We start from the raw sequence: 19,597 nt of genomic DNA on the forward strand, positions 1-19,597 counted from the left end.
ACCAAAAAATGGTTTGGGTTCAGTGGTCTCTTAAAGATCATCTAGTCCCAACCCCCCTGCCATGGGCAGGGACACCTTCCACTAGATCAGATCTCTCCCAGCCCCGTCCAACCTGGCCTTGAATACTCCGAGGGAGGGGGCAGCCACAGCTGCTCTGGGCAACCTGTGCCAGTGTCTCACCACCCTCACAGGAAAGAATTTCTTTCTATTATCTAATCGAAATCTGCCCTCTTTCAGTTTAAAACTGTTACCCCTCATCCTATCACTACACCCCCTGATAAAGAGTCCCTCCCCATCTTCCCTGTAGCCCCCTTTAAGTATTGGAAGGCCTCTCTGAGGTCTTGCTGGAGCCTTCTCTTCTCCAGGCTGAACAACCCCAACTCTCTCAGCCTGTCTTCATAGGAGAGGTGCTCCAGCCCCCCCCGATCAACTTTGTGGCCTCCTCTGGACTCACTCAAGCAGATGCATGTCTTTCTTATGCTGGGGGCCCCAGAACTGAAGACAGTACTCCAGTACTTATGCCTGCAGGCTCTGCCTATCTGCCTTCTGCAATAGCTGACAAGTTCCTTTGGTGTGTCCCTGCCTCAGCTCTGCCCTGGCTGAAGTCTTCTCCTCAGCCTTGGTCTACCTCCCCTCCTGACTGTTTTAGCTCTCAATTCAACCCTCTCTGCTTTAAAAATGTTTCCTTCCCTGCTTGCTTTTCCTTCTGCTGCTTTGCTTCATTGCGATCTCACCGCAGTGGCTGTGAGAGCCCTTGCCGGCACTCGTGTTTTGGGAGTCGCCTGCCCGCACCTTTTCACCTCTCATGCTCCTGCTGAGCACAGCTGAAATGGCACCTGTCCTCTCTTCCCTCTCTGCTATGCCCTCCCTCCCTCGTTTCCCTCTCTGCCGAAAGTTCAACTCGTGTGCAATGACGCACACAGAAACACTAAACACGTGCTTAAGACATATAATAAGCACCCGGCTCCTACAGGCTGTTCTTCAGCCTTGGGCTCCGACACACTTCAGCAAAAAAATGGAGATATTACCTTCTCTGCGCGGAGAGGGAAGGTGACTCACACAGGGCTGCCCAGCCTGCCTGCACCCGAACTGGGAGGAAAATACAGGCAGCCTAATCCTTGCCTGATGCCTCTTGTCCTGCCTGTCTCTGGATGTGTTAGCCTGAGAGACATCCCGCCACCGGTGATGTACGTGCATGTGAAGGTGTGGATGTGTGGGCACAGGCTGTCCTTGTTTTGAGTGTTAACGCGTGTGCATACGTGTAGGTAGATGTGCGAGCACTTGGAGGGCATTGGTAGGCACAGACAGGCCTCCTGGCCTCGGCGGCTTTCACAGCTTTCTGCCTGGCTACTTTTCACAGTCCCGTGGCAGCCAGAGGAGGGGAATGCGGGGGGTCACCGGGGGGCTGGTCCCAGTAGGGAGGCTGGGAGGGAGCGGGAGATGGATGCTTGTGCCTGCTGTGCCGCAGCAGCTCGCCTGCTAACGATGGCTCTGCCCCAGCTCAGCGCCGGCTCCTGACAGCTCTGCGTTGGGCTCGGAGTGCCCTGGTTTGCCTGGCAGCCAGCCCACTTAGTAGCCACACGTCTTAGACAAGCAGCCTTCTTCCAGGAGTTTTACGCGGCAGCCTTTTTGCCGGGGAGGATGGCGGCTCACTGGCCCGATGTGCAGATGCGAGGGAGCACTTCTGAAATGCTACTGGCCAACCCAGACCAGCTGCCTGAGCCCTGCTCCCCAGCTGGATATCAAGGCAGCTCCTCTTTGAAATGGTGGCTCTGGAGTACTGATGGTGACAAGAAGCCATGTGTCTCCTTTGCGCTCACACAGGCCAGGTATTTTGTGGGTCTCTTCTTGGTGTATTGTTGTGGGGAGCTGTTTCACATTGGTCTCTTCCTCCTCTTCATCCCCCAGATGTAAGTGCTGGAGTCCTTTCCTCCCTGTCCGACCCACTAGCACCTGTGTGCTCCGCGCATTGCTGGGTCTGGCCTCACATGTCCCAGAGGTCAGCGTGCAGAGTAGGAGAAGGCGGCGGCTTTTCCCCTCCAAGCCCGTACAACAGAAGGGGTAGGATGGGGTGACACAGAGCCCGCTTGTGCTGCAAGCTGGAGAGAAGCCCTGCTCCCCTTGCCCAAGCCCCCTGAGCATCCCTTGGGGAGGCACGAGGCACGCTGCAGCTCCGCGCGGATACTATCCGGGTACCAGTAACGGCGTAGCTGTATCAACAGGACACATTGGTCCAGCCAAACGCGGTAGCTCCGTGCCTCCCCTTCAGCTCCAGCTGTACCGTGCGGCCCTGGGTGCTCAGACCGTTCTCCTTGCTCCATCATCAGCAAATGGAGAACTCGTCCCCTGCAGATTTGGGGTGTTCCAAGCATCCCCTTCCCACCCTCCAGTGTGTGTGTGGGGGGGGGGGGGGGGAAGGGGAGGGTGGAAAGGGGGGTGGGTGCGTCTGGGGAGCGGGTGCATTCGCGCTGACGGCCGGGTCAGTGGTGTGAAGCCGTGGGAAGAGGCAGGCGCCTCGCGTCAAATTCTCAGTCTGACGCGAAGTGACAGAGCAGAAAGAGTGAGCGACGGGGAGGGCGGGAGGCAGGATGGGAGTGATGGGGGAGCTGGGGGAGGGGAGCGGGAGGCTGGTCTGTAGCCTGGGAGCAGAACAGCAAACTGGCTTATTGTCAACCATAACCCCTGTCCCTTCCTAACCTTGCATCTGATAAACCGTTCTCCAATTCTGCTTTGTTTTTTTTTTTTTTTTTTTTTTAGTTTGTTTCTTTTTTCTTTAATTCTCCCTCAGGCACTGCTGTAGCTCAAATGTAGTCTCCAATATTTATATCTTTCTTTCTCTTCTATTTTCTTTCTTATTTGGAAAATATACCCAAGAGGTCTCTGGGACTTGGGAATTAGAAGCACAGGGGACGCCACATTGGATCAGTTGATCTAATCCAAGATCTTCCTTTTTGCCCATACATACTCTGCCTCTGTGGAAAATCAAACTGCCCACCACAGTGAAAAATACAGCTGTGCGATGGGAGGTTTGGTGAGAAACACCTTCCCCCCGCTCCCCATGGCAATGCGCACCTTCACGTGTCAGATTTGGTTTCTATTTGATGAGATTTGGTATCCAGGGGCTCTCCCAGCTGTGTGCTGGTACAGGATGACCCACTGCGTGGATGTTCAGCTGGGGCTGGGCAGACGTGGCTTTGCACCTGCTCTGTGGGGTGATCTTGGATGGATCATCTTCTTTCTCTGGGCCTCAGTTTCTTCACCTCTAAGATAAGAGCTAATTAGATCTGTTCCCTTTGTCAAGTGCTTATATAGCATCTCTACAGCTGAAAAATTCTGGAGGAGATGCCCTGTTTTGTACCTCAACAACAGAAGAGAAAATACATCAGCTGCCTCTAGACCTAGAAAATTCCTCACTGGTGGCATCAAGAAGGGCATATTCTCCCTTATGAGGGGGAAATCAATATGCACTGTGCTTCAGATAAGAGCTGAAAAGAGATAACGTTGGGGAGATAATCACGCCAATGGTTCCTCTCAACTTATATCCTGAGGATGTGATCTTGTTTCATTCTGCTCTGGAGCCCAGAATAGGGATCATTGGATGAAATCAATTTTCAGTTATGTTAGAGGGCAGGTGAATCTCAAACCTTTCATGTTGTGCCTGTTTATGCTTTTAATTCAGGAAAAGACACCATCTCAGCCACCCCTCTACTGCAGTTGTGAGTCCCACAATAAAAAGCACATTCTCCTTTTCATTCCTATGTTGTTTTGTGCCTTTAGTCCACAAGCTTCTCTGCTGGAGGGCACCCTATGATGGTGAAAGGGTTGGATCCATCAGCATTTTAGGTGTCCTCTATCGTTTGTTCTTGGAGTTATCTACTGCCTTCCCTGGGCTGGTGCTGCTCTCAGCAAAAGCAGTGTCTGAGTCAAAGTTGTGTCTTTCCTGAGCCGTAGCAAATGTGAATGTGTCTCACCTTTTTGTAGCTCTTACTGCATCTCAGTAAGATGGACTCCCATCTCAGTCCTTTTCCACTTCTGCTCTTGCTCCCTGAGAGGCAGCTGCCCTTGGACCCAGGACTTCTTGGCCCAGGTTATGTTGTGCAAACCCATCACGAGGTGGCACCACAAGATTGTCTTTGTTGTTATTTTGTTTCTGTAAACCTCTCTTCATTTTTCTTACTGGCCCCAACCGTCCTCTTGCTTTTCAGCCCATTACTGCTCTCTGCCACTCAGGTGACTGCAGACGCTTGTCTGGTTTTCCTTGGAGGCTCCCCTGGATCCAAAGCCAGGCGAGACCGTGGATCAGGGCCAGCTGGGATAAAGCAGCTGTGTAGAACGTGGCACAGAGCCTCAAAAAGTTAACGCCAAAGTGATGGATGGGCGATGAGAAGGACTATCTGTCATATGAGATGCAGGCTTGCTCTCTTTTTTTAAGGAGCAGTGAACATGCTTGAGAGGAGACCCCAGTCCAGCCTGGGGTGCTCTTTCGACCTTGCTGCCAACTTCTCTGCTCCCTGGAGTAGCTGATGATCGGAGGATGTGTCTTGCCTGCTCTGCCTCTGCCCTGGCCTCCCTCCAGCTGTGTGAGGGCAGGCAGGAGCTGCCTGACGGAGCCAGGGAGCACAGCTGTGCCCAGAGGGTAATGGATCTCCTGGGGGCTGTTGACCTCAGCCTAGACAGAGCCTGTCCTTCTGCAACAGGCATTTTGCAAACATTTACACACTTGAAGTTAGCTTGCTTATGCTCTCTCCACATGAAGCGCTGGTTCTTCTTGCATAGAAGATGATCAGGCTGCTGTATGCAGGGTCTCTGTGTTGTCCTTTGGATGATCATTGGGGTGAAGCAGGTCAGGATGGCTTATAGCTTTGGCGCTTGCCCACCAGCTGGGAAACCAGCTCTCTGATACTTTGGGCGGAGATGAGAAGGTTTTGAGCAAGATGACAAATAGGTACTGTATGAGACAGTCCCTTACAGACAGGTGTACCTCAGTCTGGATCCAAACACGAGGGATGCCTTGAGGAAGCTCAGGTCCAGGTTTCACTTTTGGATCCACAGACCTACATCTAGAGAGTATTAATCCAGGGCTTTTGAAGACAATGCTCCTCTTCCCAGCAGCTGCTTAGTGAACTGCAATGGTGGTCTTTCTTTCCTAGACTGAGCTGTTGGGTTAAATTGAATTCCATCCTTTGGAGACCTCTCCCTCAAACGCACACCCCCTCATTACGTTCTTCCTCTCCAGTGTTGTTTTTCATTACAAACCACCTTTTTGTAAATGGTCTTTGTCTCCTGTCTGCCACCGTAGCTCGGAGCTGCCCTTTGGGGACACAGATTCCTTTTTCTCTCGTGCTCTCTTTGTTTCTCTCCACTGCTAGAGGGATTAATTTATATTTTCCCTCTCGCCTCTTTCTGAGCTATTCTATTTTACCATCCCCTTCTCCACTTGTCCCAACATGTTACGGATGAGGAGGGGTGAGGTGAGGCGGGTATCACAGCTTACAGATGTTACAGATCCACGGTGGCATTTGGTGGAAACAGAATGGTCCTTGTGCGCTCAACCATGTATTTCAGCTCTGCTACACCACTCTGGCCCTGTAAAAGGGAAGTCCGGGCAGGTTTGTGCATGTTGCTTCCCTGCATCATCATGTGCAGCTGCACTCCCCATTTTGGCCCTTCTCCAATGTTACACCTCTTGAGGGGCTTCTTTTCCAACGTGTAAGATGATGTTGCATTTATCAGGTGGTGGGGAAGGATGGCAGCACCCACTGGAGGAGGGGAGGGGGATGTGTGGGACCCCCTCTGTGGGCCCTTGGACCCCTGTGCAGCTGATGGAGAAGTTGCAGACCCATGTCTGGAATGTGATGGTTGTCAAAGGGGAGAGTGACCATGGCACCATCATGCCATAAATGTACAAGGTACAGGTGCGGGTGTGAGGGAGGGTGAAGTGGGGTGCCAGCCATGCAAGTCCCCTGCTCTGGCAGATCACAGGCGAAAAGAATGGCGGTGGTCCCATCCTGATGCCTTTTGCTGATGACAAAGTCTTTTATCTGGTCACAGAAGTGGAGAGTAGCTGGCGGTCGCCAGCAGCCCTCCCTCAGGAGGTCCGTGATGCCCAGGTACTGCAGTTGGGGCCAGAGGCGTGTTGGCACAGGGTCACCGAGCCCCTGGGGTGCTGGGCTGGAGAAGGCAGGGACACACTCTGCCAGGCCCGGGGTACACGGGTGGGCGCTGGAAGGGAGCTCCACGCTGGAGCAACAGGACAAGGGCCCCTGGGGAGGGAGCTGACATCCATCCCCGGAGCTGTGTGAGCACCGGGATCAGGAGGCAGCGTGGATCTGGTTGCCGGCACTGTGGCTGGGAGCGCCGGGCCGGCTCTGAAAGGCATCGGCACATCCATGTGAGGAGCTGTGCTTAAGAGCCACAACACTGAATCATTTCCCAGAAATCCCCTGTCAGTCTAACCATAAACACCGGGGAGAGTGGAAGGTGGGGAGACATGTGTTTCTTCAATTTCCTACAACAAAGCAAGCGTAAAAGGGGATTAGGAAGGCAATGCTGGGGGAAAAGAGAGAGAGATTTAGAAGGGAAGGGAACATTAAGATTGAGAGGGATAAAATGCAGATTGAAGTTGTTGGGCTAGAACAGAAGAACTTCTCAGTCTATATATTTAGCTCAGTGAGGTATATAAACAGAAACCTACAGCCAGCTCAGCCACTTCTCCCCCAGTGGAGTGAGTCATCAGCCCTTGGATCTAAAGTTAGGTTCACGTCAGAGCTTACTCTCTCTCTCTCATTTTATTTTTCTGTTTCTATTTTGAAGGGTGTGGGAAAAGCTGAGCACCGTCTCCTGGAAGCAGCAAACATAAGCCCACAATGGCAACAGATGCCGGACCTGATGCGCTACCTGGGAGCACTGTGAAAAAGCCTGCTTTGTGTCTGGCTGCTCCTCTTCCTTGCCGCGTGCCTGGGGATGAGCTCAGCTGACGTGGCCGTGGCTAATCTGGGCACACAGTGGACCCGGCTCCGAGGGGGTCTGTGCGTTGTGAGCTAGAGGATGGGCTGGGCTGCACAGCCATTTCTGGGGGCAACAGCAAGAGGATTTGCAGCGGTGGCCAGTGTTTGGCTCCCGTGCGCTGTGCAGGAGAGCAGGACCTGCCATCGGGGCTGGCAAGAGGGACCGGGGCTGGATCAGCCTGGCAGGAGGCAGTATGATGCTTATGAGTCTTGGCTAGATGATGCTTTTAAATCCAGTGTAGGCTGCTGCCTAGTGGGCTCAGCCCACAGCCACCTGCAAACCTGCAGAGGAGAGGGCTACATCTCCCAGACATACCCCTGCAGCCTCTCTGCTTTGATGCAGCTCCCCCTTTGCTGCTGTTCCCTCTTACCTGGTCCCCTCTCCGAAGCAATGGCAGTGAAATCACATACATTCCCCACTAACCCCCCAGCCAGTGCTGCTGGCTCAGGTGGGGGCAGGGACTATGCGGACTGTTCTGTTCCTCTCAAAAATCACAGAGGGGATGGGGAGGAACCCTTGGAAATGCTCTGGATGCATCGGTAGGACCAACTTGTGCCACTCTCACCTCTGGTGTAACCCACCCCCAAGTCTCTCCCAAGAGAGCCCACAAATATCACTCAAGGCAGGTGAAAAAACTCTGAAAGTGCCTTGGGGGTTGAAGACAGGGCTCTGTGACTACTGTGAGCTGCAAGACGAGGAGCTCTTCATCTTCAGACCTTTCCCTTAGGGATGGTGGAGAGGAGGGTCTGCTCAGGGCGGGCGGTGGCTTCCCAGCCCAAGGCTTGGTCATAACGCTGGGATTGCCACTGTGGGAGGTGCCGGTGGTGTATGTACCAGCAAGACCACAGAAATCCTTCCCAGTGTGTGTGGTCTGGGGAGGAGTGTGGTAACGAGGGGGCTCTGCTCTGGAGTATGAGCTGCCCTGGGCTTGCTCTTTTCACCAGCTCCAAATCTGTGAAGGGGTGAATGGCACGGCTCCACTTCCCCATCCACCCCCTTTCCCTCACCTCTTCTTCCGAGCCTGTTGCATGTTTTTATCAATTTGGAGGGTTTGTCTGAGTGAGAGTTCAAATGCCTCTTTATCCACATGCTGTGGGTATGCTGGAAGGCAAACAGACATGATCCTGGGATGCGGACATCAGTGATGACCCACGGATTATCCTGGCTGTGTATTTATGTGCACGTGTCCTCATGTGCCCCTCTGTGTGTACCCTTCATCTTCCTTTACCATCTCATTTCTTTTGCCTCTCCCTGCTGCCCTGTTTCTCCCCCCCGTCTCACCCTCTCCCTCTCTCTCCTGCCCTCCTCCTCATTCTCTTTTTCTCATTTGATATTCATGCATGAATAAATTCAATTGCATTTTTCCCTGTTCCCCCTGAAGGGGCTTGTTGGTGAATTGCAGGCATCTGAAATCATATAATGCTCAGATTCATCATTTCAGGGACAGAATGGAAGCCCCCCTTCTTCTCAGGAAGGAAAAACAGATGCTTTTTATGAGGAGAGGGAGTGGCGAGTGTCTTGTGGCTGGTGAGGAGGAAGCCAAGGGGATTAATCTTGGCAGCCCAGGGTAGACTTGCTAGCACGAGGGGACTAAAAGGTCAGCCAGCCCCTCTGGTGTGTGTAGGAATGGGGAAGGCATATGAGGGCGTGTGTCTACGGGAATGCGAGTGCCTACGGTTGCTTGCTTATTTGCTATGTGCGGTGCTCGTGGTGTGCTTAGGGAAGAGTAACGTCTCTTAGGGGGCTGCCAAGAATTGGTTGAGGCAGGAGCTGTCTCAGCAGGTTGCCGTCAGCTTGGTACCCAAAGATTCAGAGCAATTGTCTAGAGATCTGTCTGGGCATCTGTCTCAGCCAACGTTCGGGACGATTACGTGGCTCTGGTACCACCCCAAACTCTGCTGTGGGTCTAGGGATGTTGTGCCCAGTGCCACATCCCCATTGCACTAAGAAATTGAGGTTGGTGTGTCACAAAATCATGTCCATCCTGCACTTCAAGGGACTTCTTGTTGTGGATGGGCTCTTGCTGTCTTCCTGCTCCTATGTGGGAGCCCTCCAGCTCATGCAGGACAGTGATCTCAGGGTAACCACAACCATCTTCAGTACCAAAAGTGGCTGAAGGTAGTGTCCTGCACAGCTTCATGACAAATAAGCTCCGACCACTGACAGGGAGAGGTCTGGCCACCACAAATATTTATTGTTCTGGAGTAAAATCTCTTTCCAGCTTGTGGAAGATGCATGGGTTCACCATTTGACTGTAGGTGTGCTCAGAAACTGTGAAAAAAGAAAGGTTGGACTTGTCTGAGGAAGGGCTGTTTTTCATGAGGGTTGTTATTCAGGTAACTAGGTAACTTCTGATGCTCACAATATTCCTGTCATTTACAACACTGCTGCCTTTTCTTCTTTTTTTTTTTTGTAGCACTCCTGGTGCACCCTGGGGATCCTCTGAGGGCTGAGTTTGCCTTTCAGGAGAGGAAACAAGATTAGACACTTTATAAAATACAAAAGTGCTATGTTAAAAGTGTTCAACGGCCATCATCTTTGCTCCAAAGACTTTTAAGGGCCTCACGAGAGACAGCGGTGGTGCCAACCACCTCGCTCAGGCTCCGGGGAGCTTGGCTTATGTGATGGAAATGGCCAGGGGCTCCTTGGCTTCTGCCCGACACCCCTGGCTCAGCAAAGCCAAGCCACGCAGGGATGGACGGCAGAGGAAACGAAGTGTAGTGGGCATTTTTCACCCTAGCAGGTGAATGCACGTGAGCTTCCTTGAGGTAAAACAAGACATGCTCTGGCTTCACTGGAAGGTGGTCTTGCTCCATTGCCTTCCTGCAGAGCGTTAACGTTCAGGGCCTGTTTTGCAGTATGATTAAAGTGCTTGGTTTCCCAGCCATTTTTAGGTCAGATGTGTTAATTACCCTGACCCAGCTATTCTAGCTGTGCATGCAAAGTCTGTGACAGCCGGCGCAGACGTTGTCTTGGTGGGGAAGGACAGGAGAAGGCTTTGCGTAACCCTGTGAGGAAGTAGAGGAGCTTCTGGGCTGCAGCGCATGTTGTACCACACCCCAGCTGGGAGCTGGGCAATTTTTTAGCTGCTTATTTACAATACATGCCCGTGGCAGAAGCAAGAATATCTCTGTCTCTCATAACGTCTGGGGTTTTATTGGTCTGAACAGGTAAAACGCATTAAAAACCTTGAGGACTGTGATGGCTTCACGTAGCGTCTCTTTCCCAGAGCTGACTTGGGGATCCTCAGCAGGTAAATTGAAGGTTGTTGCTCCGAGGATGAGGAGCCTGTGCTGGCGTGGGGCCAGGCTGCTCAGCCATGGGATGGGACCAGTGGGGGAGACGGCTGGGCTGGCCTTCCATTGAAGGGGGCTCGGGGCAGCCACACTCTGTTCTAGCCCCTGGTCGGTGGGATCCCTGTGTGTTATCCATCCCCCCAGCTTCACGAAACGAGTAGGAAACTAATTTTCAGCAAGTTGTTCCGATGGCCTGAGTTCCCATAGCAGATCTGGGAGTAGGATGGGGGGAGAGGTGGGACTGGTTTTGAGGGCGGGATTTTTTTGGGGGGGTTGTTTAACTGTTCCTGAGGGTTAATTCTCTAACCTGCTCGGTCTGTGACCTGCGGAGGGACAGGACACATGCTCACAAGTTCAGGGCGAGGCAAGCATGTCGAAGTCTGTGCCCATCAGAAAAGGAAGGATGAGTCGGCTGAAGGCAGGGGAAGCTCTGCTGTCCTGAGACCCCGCCATAGGTGTGGGTGTTCAGTGATGTGCAAGGAAATATCTTCCTTTACTCTGCTGTTGCTAGAATTCCTCCCTTATGTGCCTCTAATTGTAGGTTTCCCCTAAAGACATTTGGTGTCACTGTAAGGACGGCGTTTCACTCCTCTCTGCCTGTACAGTTATTCTCTCTCTTTCACTGTGCAGTTCGCTCCGTAAGCCGTTGGTGAACATACCATAAGACACAGATAGAAAGAGAGAGACAGACAGAAACCACACACCAGCCCTTCCTCCTCGCTTTCCCACCATGGAATAGCTAAACTTGCCCCCACCCACACCTCCATCACCTCCCAGCACCCCGCGATTATTTTGACCCTCTGGTCTTTTTGGAAGGAAGCTTCTGTCACTTCTTAACACCACCCGCCTGGAAAAAAACACACACACACACACAGACAAAACCCCCCAAACCCTCCTGCAAAGGAAGAGGTCCTTTTTTTTCCCTCTTTTCTTTTGCTCTGACTCCAGAGCTTCAGACTCCAAGCCTGAGCAGCCACAATTTCTTACCATGTATTCTCCTTTTAAAACATCTCCTTCCTGCACACGCTCAGTCCTTGCAGCCACGGATCTAACACAACTCCCCGCTTCTCGCCTGCAGGTTCTTTGCTCCCTGTCACTCAGCTGATCCTGATCTTTTTTCTCCTATTTTTCCCCCCGCCCGAGGCGCTGAGGTGTGTGTGTCTCTGTGTGAGTGTGCCTGTGTGCGAGGGGGGGAGGTGGTGGTGGTGGGGGGAATGTTTTTTCTTCTTGGTGGGGGAATTTTTTCAAAGCGTCTTCATTATTGTTTTATTTTGCTTCTCTGACTTGGACACTTCTCCCTTGGAGATTTCTTTTCCATGCAAAGGTAGGTGAGACGCATGCACACCTGGCTAACCTTATGTCTGTCTCATTTCACTTGGTTTTGCTGTCCTTTTAATAGAAAACTTGTGCCCACCCGTGTACCTGCATCATTCCTGTTTTGTTTCGTACCTGTTTCCTCTCTGGCAGAAGTAAAGGCTGAGGGTAGACATGTCTGTAATGTTAATAATTCTGTCTTTCCAGAGAGGAAAGTTATTTCTCTGTGCATGTCCAGCTGTACATGTATGTTCGTGTGCGGTGCCCATGTATGTGAGACTGCCTCTGTTTACCCAACAAGTAGCAATAATTGATTTTGGTGTGTTGTTTGGTCGGGGTAGTGGTGGAAAGGGAACGACTGTGTGTCCAGCAGGTCATGTCCATGAGCGATTGCAGCAGGGAATGTTTTTCTCACACGTTTCAGCAGCTCTTTATACATGATTATACATGATACAAGGAGTGTGAATAATCCCAGGAATTTCAAATATAGCCCTGGTTAGTTTGCACTGTTATGATGGGGAAGGATGGTGGGAAAGAGGAAGGTTTACAAAATCTCCTCTCTGGAGAGGTAACTGTCTGAGACTTGTATATATATAACTTTTCTTAAAACCATCTCACTGTTTAGGGGCTTCTTGGGTTTGGGGTGGTTTTTTTATTTCGCAAAGCAAGAGTTAGGTCTTGGATTTAGGTTTCATAAATCGTCTTTTCTGGTTTTGATTATGATTATTATTGCATTTCAATTGAGTGTGCAACATCCAAAGTGTCTGAAAAGGGACAGGGAATAGGATGTACTTTAATATAGCAAATGCATCATCTTCTGTACATCACTGGAAGCTGTTGGCTGGAGTCAGGGTGAGAGGAATATAATAATTAAAAAAAAAAATAGAACCAGAAATAATGTTAGACATTGTTGACTGGCAATTATGTGGCATATTTTCTGCCAGTACTGGTTTTCATAACACTCTTTATAGATACCTTTTGCTTCTTGGTAACAGCAGCTGTGTGAAAAGTACCAAGGGTTTGAAAAAAAAAAACCAAAACAAAACACAGAAACAAAAACCAAACATGCATCATTTCCCTGCAAATTATTACAAAGAAAAATGGTAAACATCAAAAAGCAGAACTTGCTCTGCATTTTCTTTCTGCTAATAGGAAGTGTTTTTCTCATTGATCTGGGGGTTGCTAGTCGTTCTGCATCTCTGTCGCTTAGAAGACTGTTATGTTAATTGTCAGTTGTTTCTGTGTGGTATTGCAGAGATCTTGGTCTTAAATTTGGGCTGGTGGTTGAGGATTTATTATGTCAGAAGAAGGAAGGGGTCTGCTGACCCTCCACCTCCCTCTCCCCTCGATGTTTTCACTCCAACACGTAAACTTCTCTATCTGTGGAAGGAAATCCACAAGCTCATTGTCTTCTGAACATCCTACCTGCAAAGAAACTTTTAATTCAAAGCACTGAGAAGGGAATTCAAGAGCCTTGTCTCTGCCCCCCTTCCCCTTCAGATTTTAAGGACACTTTCTGAGCATCTTTCCCCCAGCCAGCACTGACCCATCCCTCGGGTCTGGGCAGGAGCACAGCCTCAGGCAGGAGGCAGCTACCCGCTGCCCGCAAGGGCTGATGCCGCTGGACCGAGAGCATTTATTTCTCTCTCCATTAAATAACATAATATTTTCATGACACTGGCATCAAATGTGAGCTTCCTCAGAACGGCGGCAGCTGTACAAGCCTCTTGGTGAAGGTCCAGTGCCACGATTGTCCCCCAGGGGAGCCGGGAGGCAGGCAGGGATCGGATCTGGGCATTGCGCTGGATTCCCTGCCCACTGGCCGGGCTTTTGCACCGGGACGGCTGGGAGAGGGTGCAGTACCCGTCGGGGAAAGCCTTGGCCCTGGCTGTAGCAGGAAGGTGGGGCAAAACAGTTTTCCTGCAGATCTCACTGGAAAGCATGTGTCTAATCACTGGCCACCTTGATGCAGCAGCAGGTGCAGGTGTGCCTTGCCAGGGGATTTGGTGGTGAATATCTCAGAGGAGAGTCAGGGGGAGCAGGAAGGAGCTTCCATCTGCCACGTCTAAGGGGTTTGCCTTGGGAAGCTTAGATCGATCTGACAGTGCCTATCACAACGAGGGGGTTACGCCAACCTGTCCTCACGTTTTCTCTTACGAAGTCTCCCCTTGTTGCTGCCTCAGGAGTGTTTTCAGGCAGTGGACCTGGCTGGAGCGGGACCAGCGCCGCCACAGCTGTCAAGGGAGCGAGGGGAAGCGTCACAGGAGGGGGGGATGCTGATTCACGAGATGCTTCCCTGCTTGCCTGTGGGTGTTTCTGGATAGGCATGGTGGCCGTGGCTGGGATATGAGGAGACTGACTGGGCTGCTTGGGGTCTATCAGGGTGCACCTGCAGTGCTGGGCAAACTTTCCTGTGTCCCCACCTTTGTTCCCACCATCAGCAGCACCTTTCTCGCAGGTCCAGCCCTGGGCATCCTCGAAACACCGGTAATGCACCTGTGCCCCAGGCTGCAGCTCTGGCTTCTCCTCTAGTCCCGGGCTTGCTTTTCTTGCTTGCTTGCTTCCTTCTTTCCTGCCTGCTTGCTTGCCTGCCTTCTTTCTTGCCTTCCTGCCTTCCTTTCTGCCTTCCTTCCACCAACTCACATCACACCTGGCTGCATTACCGCTGCCTGATCCGGCTTTGGAGAACCCATGTGTCCACAGCCAGTGTGACATGGTCCCAACCTACAACCCTACTTAGTGCTACAGCCCTGCCCTGTCCCACCCACAGCAAGGTACACCAGGGGGGATAACCCAGACCAGGGGGGCTTAGGCTGAGTCTTGGCCAACTTTGATTCTGGGAGAAGTCTGCAATTCTGGGCTCTGCTGCAAAGAAGCCATATGCTTGGTCAGCTTTTTTTTTTTTTTTTTTTTTTTTTTTCCTGGGGAAAAAAACACGTTGAAACCAATTTTTATTCATTTGTCTCAAAGAGAACAAGTATCTACAGCTGGAAACTCATGAAATGCACACACAGTGTTAGGAATCTTTAAAAGAGCTGGCCACTGATTTAAAATAGATTTTATCTCTTATTAAATCAAAGTCCTAATCCTGCAAATTCAAGCAAGCAGGTGAATGGCTGAACTTGCACAGAGCCTTGCTAAAACTGCTGGGTCCATGGATGGGCTCAGAAATCAAGTGGTGCAGGTGGATGTGCAAGAGCAGGTAGTACCATTTCTTAGCAGTATTTTTCTAAAATCTCTAAGATAGGATAATGTTTGGCTGATTTTAAGTGTTCAAGATCTACAAAACCCAAACCTGTTATTGGAAAGTAAAGGTTTTTTTCTCAGTTATGCAGAGATGTGTAGTTGTTTGTAATGACCTATTATAGTCACCCTATTTAGTTTATTTATCTGTGTCTGAAATGCTACCTTGAAGCTCTTAGAAATCACAGTGTGGTTTGAAAAATGTCTTATGCCGATACAAAATTTATTTAAGCCCTCTAATCATAACTCAGACTGCATAAATCAACCCACTAACTTGGTAATAAACTCCTCACTTTCCCGGTACTCGTCAGGCCACCGTGTTTGAAGCACTGCGGTGTGCCCTGAAGAGCAATCAGCCCAGTGTATCAGGGACTAATTGCAATGAGAACTCAGAAAATGCCTTGTTGCTTGCCTTGGTCTGGAGGTGTGTGCTGCTGAGGTGGCGCAGGAGGGAGGTGGTCTCTTGGCTAAACCAGGCTCAGTCATCGGGGCTGTTGCCGGTCCATGCCAGTCGGTGAGTGGATGTGCCGAGGGCTCTTGGTGTGAAATGCTGCTTGTTGGTGTTTTCTGCAGTAGCTTGTGTTCTCCAGCACCCGCAGAGTGCAGTACAGCAGCCCAATCTCTGTGTGACCAAGGCAGGATCAGAGGGGTGCCTCCAAAAGAAAAGGTTGTTTCCCTCTTATCGAGTGTGTGTGTATATTACAAAAAACCCCCCCCCCCAAAAAAAGGCAGCTGGTTTCTGACATAACCTTTGTCTGCAGTGCAGGCACATCCTGCTCCATCGTGCCTCCACATAAAGCTTGACAGGGGTGTCCTGGGGAGGTCTAGCAAGGGACATTTCCATGTGAAACCACTGAAGCTTGGGGTTGTGGCTATGTGGTTGAACGGGGTGGAGAGGAGCTGCTGACCTGTGCTGCTGGTAGCTGGTGAAGTGGTGAGTACCGAGGATTTTGCTGCTGTGATGTGGATACTGAAAGAATTTGTGTGGTGTGTCCACTGGGGCAGGGGGGTGGAAGGTTTTTATTTCTTTTCTCTGAAGTGTCAGAGTTTGGCTGTGGCTAGAAAAATAGCACTGTATAGAGAGCTCAGGCGGGGTTAGTTTTGTTAAACATTTCTCAGGTGTTGGGTTAGTGTGTCTTGCTGACAGGCTCGACTAAGTCGCTTTCCAGGACGGAGGTTAGGAATGGATTTTCCTATAGGTCAGACTGGCAGGGATGGATGGGATCCTGTTTCTGCTGCTGCAGTGTGTGTGTGTGCAGTGTGTGCAGCGTGTGCGTGTGTGCAGTGTGCCCAGCATCATCTTGCATCTCCTCCCACAGCAGGAACTTTCAGAAGTGGTGATGCCCTCAGTTGCTTGTCTTCCTTGGGCATTTTTTTCCGCTATTTTGCCTTTAGAGAAACTCTAAGTTTGCAGGTGGGGGTGGTGGGAGATGGCAGGTAGGGTGACTGTTTATGCACTCTTTTGGACTGAGTTTCCTTGCAAAATTGTCTGCTATGGAGAGGGATTGGACTTGGACTACAGAGGTCCATTTCAGGTCTGTGGTCAGATATGCTTGCATTGTTGTCTTTGCTGCTTTTCGGTGATCTCTATTCAAGCAACCATCCAAGCTTTGATTTGGGTTTTTTTCCCTGGTGGCAGCAGGGAGAGAGAGGGACTTTTCAGGCTTACGTAAATGAGTAGCAGTGTCAGTAGTTAAATCATGTGGCACTCAGGGAGCCATCACAAGGTCCTGGTCTATCTACTGACCTGAGACTGAACAGCCCGTGGGCCTTTGCAGAAGAGCTGCCAGAGTTGCCTCCTCTCTGCTTCTAGATGGTTCCTGTCTTCATAGCTACATTTCTCTCCCATATTCGCTCTCCTTTCTAGAGTCAGAGCCTGGGGCATCATTGCATTCCGCATAGCTTCAGCTCTCTTCCTGTTTTTGTTTTTGACATAGCTTGCTCCAAATGTACAACTGGGTTTATGCTGATTATTTCCTTTGGAGGAAGGGGATGGGGGGGCAGGAACAGTAATTTATAGGGAGAGTAGAAGTGTAAGATATAACTCTTGATGTCCCCAAATCACTTAGCCTTGTGTTCCCTTTAGAGGTGCTCCTTCCTCTCTTGCTTCTCCCCACCTTCCTTTCTACCCGGGGGGAATCTCCTCTCCAGATGTGAGCAGGGATGTGGGTTGGGACAAAGCTTGGAGTCAGGGTGAGGATGCTTGTGCAGGGGTGGGAGGTTGTATCCAGTGCTGTGCTGTGACAGGAGCAGGGGTTCTACTGGGGTCTCCTCACTCATTGTTTGCTGCAATTTCCTTACACCTGCTCACTGCAACAGGTCCTGAAGGGACATTGGGTCAGGCTGGGCACCGGGACCGGAACAAAAGGGGCAGAGAGGGTGGTTCAAGAAGGATGGTGTAAAAGGGCAGAGCTTCTCACTGCCGGCTTAGCCTGGGTGGGAGTGACCAGCCTGGCCACAGCCCTGGGCTGCCCTTTTCCATCCATTCTCAGTGCAGGTGCAACTCTGGGCACCATCTGCCCTCGTGGTGGGCAGGATCTGCAGCTCTGTTCCCCCAGCATGGGCTTCTCCAGGAGGCACAATCAAGGTATTTGCACATTTCGCCACTCCTGCAAGCGCTTCATATTCTGGCTCAAGGGCTGAGGATGTGAGAACGGCCCCAAAGACATCATTGCTGGGAGCCTACAAGACCTCTTCATCATCGTCATCAGACCCATCTTAGTTGATGTCTTCATTGCTGATCTGGAGGAGGGAGTAAACAGCGTGTAAATGACCTTCCCCGGATGATGATAAAACAGGTTTTTGCCTGCCAGTAGGGACGCAGAAAAATAACACAAAGGGAACCAGCGAGGTCAGAAAGATGGGCAGAAAATAACATAATGAGATTCATCTTAGGAAAAATGTAAGCTAATGCATCTGGGGGCAGTGTAATCTGAAACACGCGGTCTGAGGACCTTGTGAGGGGTGGGGAGGGGGACAGCACACGCCACGAGACTGAGGTGTGACAGTAGATGGCATATCAGACATGGGCTTGCAGCGTGACGGGGCCAGCGACAGAGACATCACGATGGCAGCCAGCCTCTGCGGCCGTCCCCGGCGCCAGCCCTGCGGGAAGGCTGTGCTTGGCACATCATTATCGGCAGAGCATTGGTAGGCGAGAGGCGACTTTCAGTGCGGATCCACACGGAACGACCACAGGGCTAAGGAGATTAATTTATGAGCAAGGATTAAGTGCTAAAGATGTGTAGCTTGGCTAAGTGGTGGTTTAAGTGAGAGGACATGACAGGAATCTGCTCACGCGGAAGGTGCCCGCGTGCCCGAGGAGGAGGCAATGCTGCTAGCAGTGCAGACCCAAGGGGGTTGCAGGGAGCGAGGGGGGCAGGTTGGAAAGGGAAAAAAATGGCTCTGGGGCAGGACCTCCCCATAGGTGGATCTGCTAGAGTGGGGAGTCATCCCCAAAAGGAGATTTTTGGGTACCTGTTTATTTGGGACACCAAAAATTAAAATGTTTTGGTTTTTTTTTTTTTTTTTTTTTTGAAAGCAAGCATGCTTATTCTCTGGGGAGCAATGTGATGAAGATGAGGTCTTCAGTAGCGCTAACCTCTGGGTCTCAGACGCCTCAAATAGTTAAGGACAGGTAATGATTTTCCACCAGGAAACTTCCTATGCCTCTGTACCTCCTCAACCCAAAGAGACCATATTGCTTCTGTGCCTTTTCTTCTCTCGTTGTTTACCTTTTCCCCATCTCTCCAGCAACATCTTTACTGGTCTCCCCAACACCTCCTTCAGGCTTGACCAAAGGCTTCTTAACAGCGTAGGCAGATCCCTACTCGGCTGAGCCAGGGATGGGGACCAGAGCCATGCCCAGGATGGGGCTATCCCAGGAAACGACGTGGTGGACATCAGCTGTGATGATAAGGGTGGGGAAAATCCAGGAGATCTGGCCTTGCTCTTCCTACAGCTGCGGGGTGCCGCCTGCGGTACGGGTTGAAGTCAGGGTATCGCCAAGGCTTCAGGACAGGTAGTTTGCTTGTCGTTATTTTGTTCCGTGCTGACCACACTGCTCCTTCCCCTGCTCAGTGGGATAGCAGAGTTTCTTCTGCTCCCTGTCCTGAGCAGGAGGAGGAATCCAAAATTGCCAGGGTGGAAAGGGGGGAGGCTGGCAAGCTCCTGAGCAAATCTGATGGAGGGTAATAAGGTGCAGAGATAAGGCACAGCAATCACCCAGTGTGCAGCTGAAAGAGAACAGGTCATGGGTGTTTGACCAAGCAGGGCAGCTGGGAGACCCTGGCTCTGGTGCAGGCCAGGGATGGCGTGTTTCAGGGGTGCATGGGCACACGGGCACCTGTGAGCGATGTGTTCAGGCACCATTTGAAATGCTTTCTGCTGGGTTCTGCCACGTCCCGTTGCATTAAAAGGTACTGAGATGATGGAGACGTAAAAGCTCCTCTTTCAGATTAGCTGCTAATAAAAGTGATCCTGCTCCTTACTGATATTCATACACCTCCATGCCCATACAGGCAGATGAGAACAGGCGCTGCCTCACATGAACAGGCAGAGAAACACGCCGATGCCAGATGAACATAAACACAGAGGGAGCTGTGTACCACTAATTATATTGTACCACTGCAAATGCTCAAAATGTGAAACCTGTATGACTAACACATCCCCACAGCCAGACGCATGCATCAAAGACGACACACAACCAGCACTTGCCATTTATAGCAACAAACAAA

General features: G+C 51.0%; 1 protein-coding gene across 6 annotated transcripts in view; it reads left to right on the forward strand.

Annotated features, from left to right (window-relative positions):
• The first annotated feature begins 10,992 nt into the window (after positions 1 to 10,992).
• CACNA1I (calcium voltage-gated channel subunit alpha1 I) overlaps positions 10,993 to 19,597 on the forward strand; it is a 178,022-nt gene continuing 169,417 nt past the window's right edge. For 3 of the 6 annotated variants that reach the window (XM_032996854.2, XM_032996860.2, XM_042792996.1), the window contains exons 1-2: positions 10,993 to 11,455; positions 11,610 to 11,628. The gene's annotated coding sequence lies outside the window, so the exon portion shown is untranslated. Of the gene's footprint in view, positions 11,456 to 11,530; positions 11,629 to 18,457; positions 18,499 to 19,597 lie in introns of those variants that run through there. The other 3 variants (XM_032996858.2, XM_032996855.2, XM_032996857.2) reach the window with 3 other exon arrangements.

Source organism: Tyto alba, unplaced genomic scaffold (assembly GCF_018691265.1).
Source record: "Tyto alba isolate M040663 unplaced genomic scaffold, T.alba_DEE_v4.0 Super-Scaffold_2, whole genome shotgun sequence".
In the NCBI taxonomy this organism is placed as follows: domain Eukaryota; kingdom Metazoa; phylum Chordata; class Aves; order Strigiformes; family Tytonidae; genus Tyto; species Tyto alba.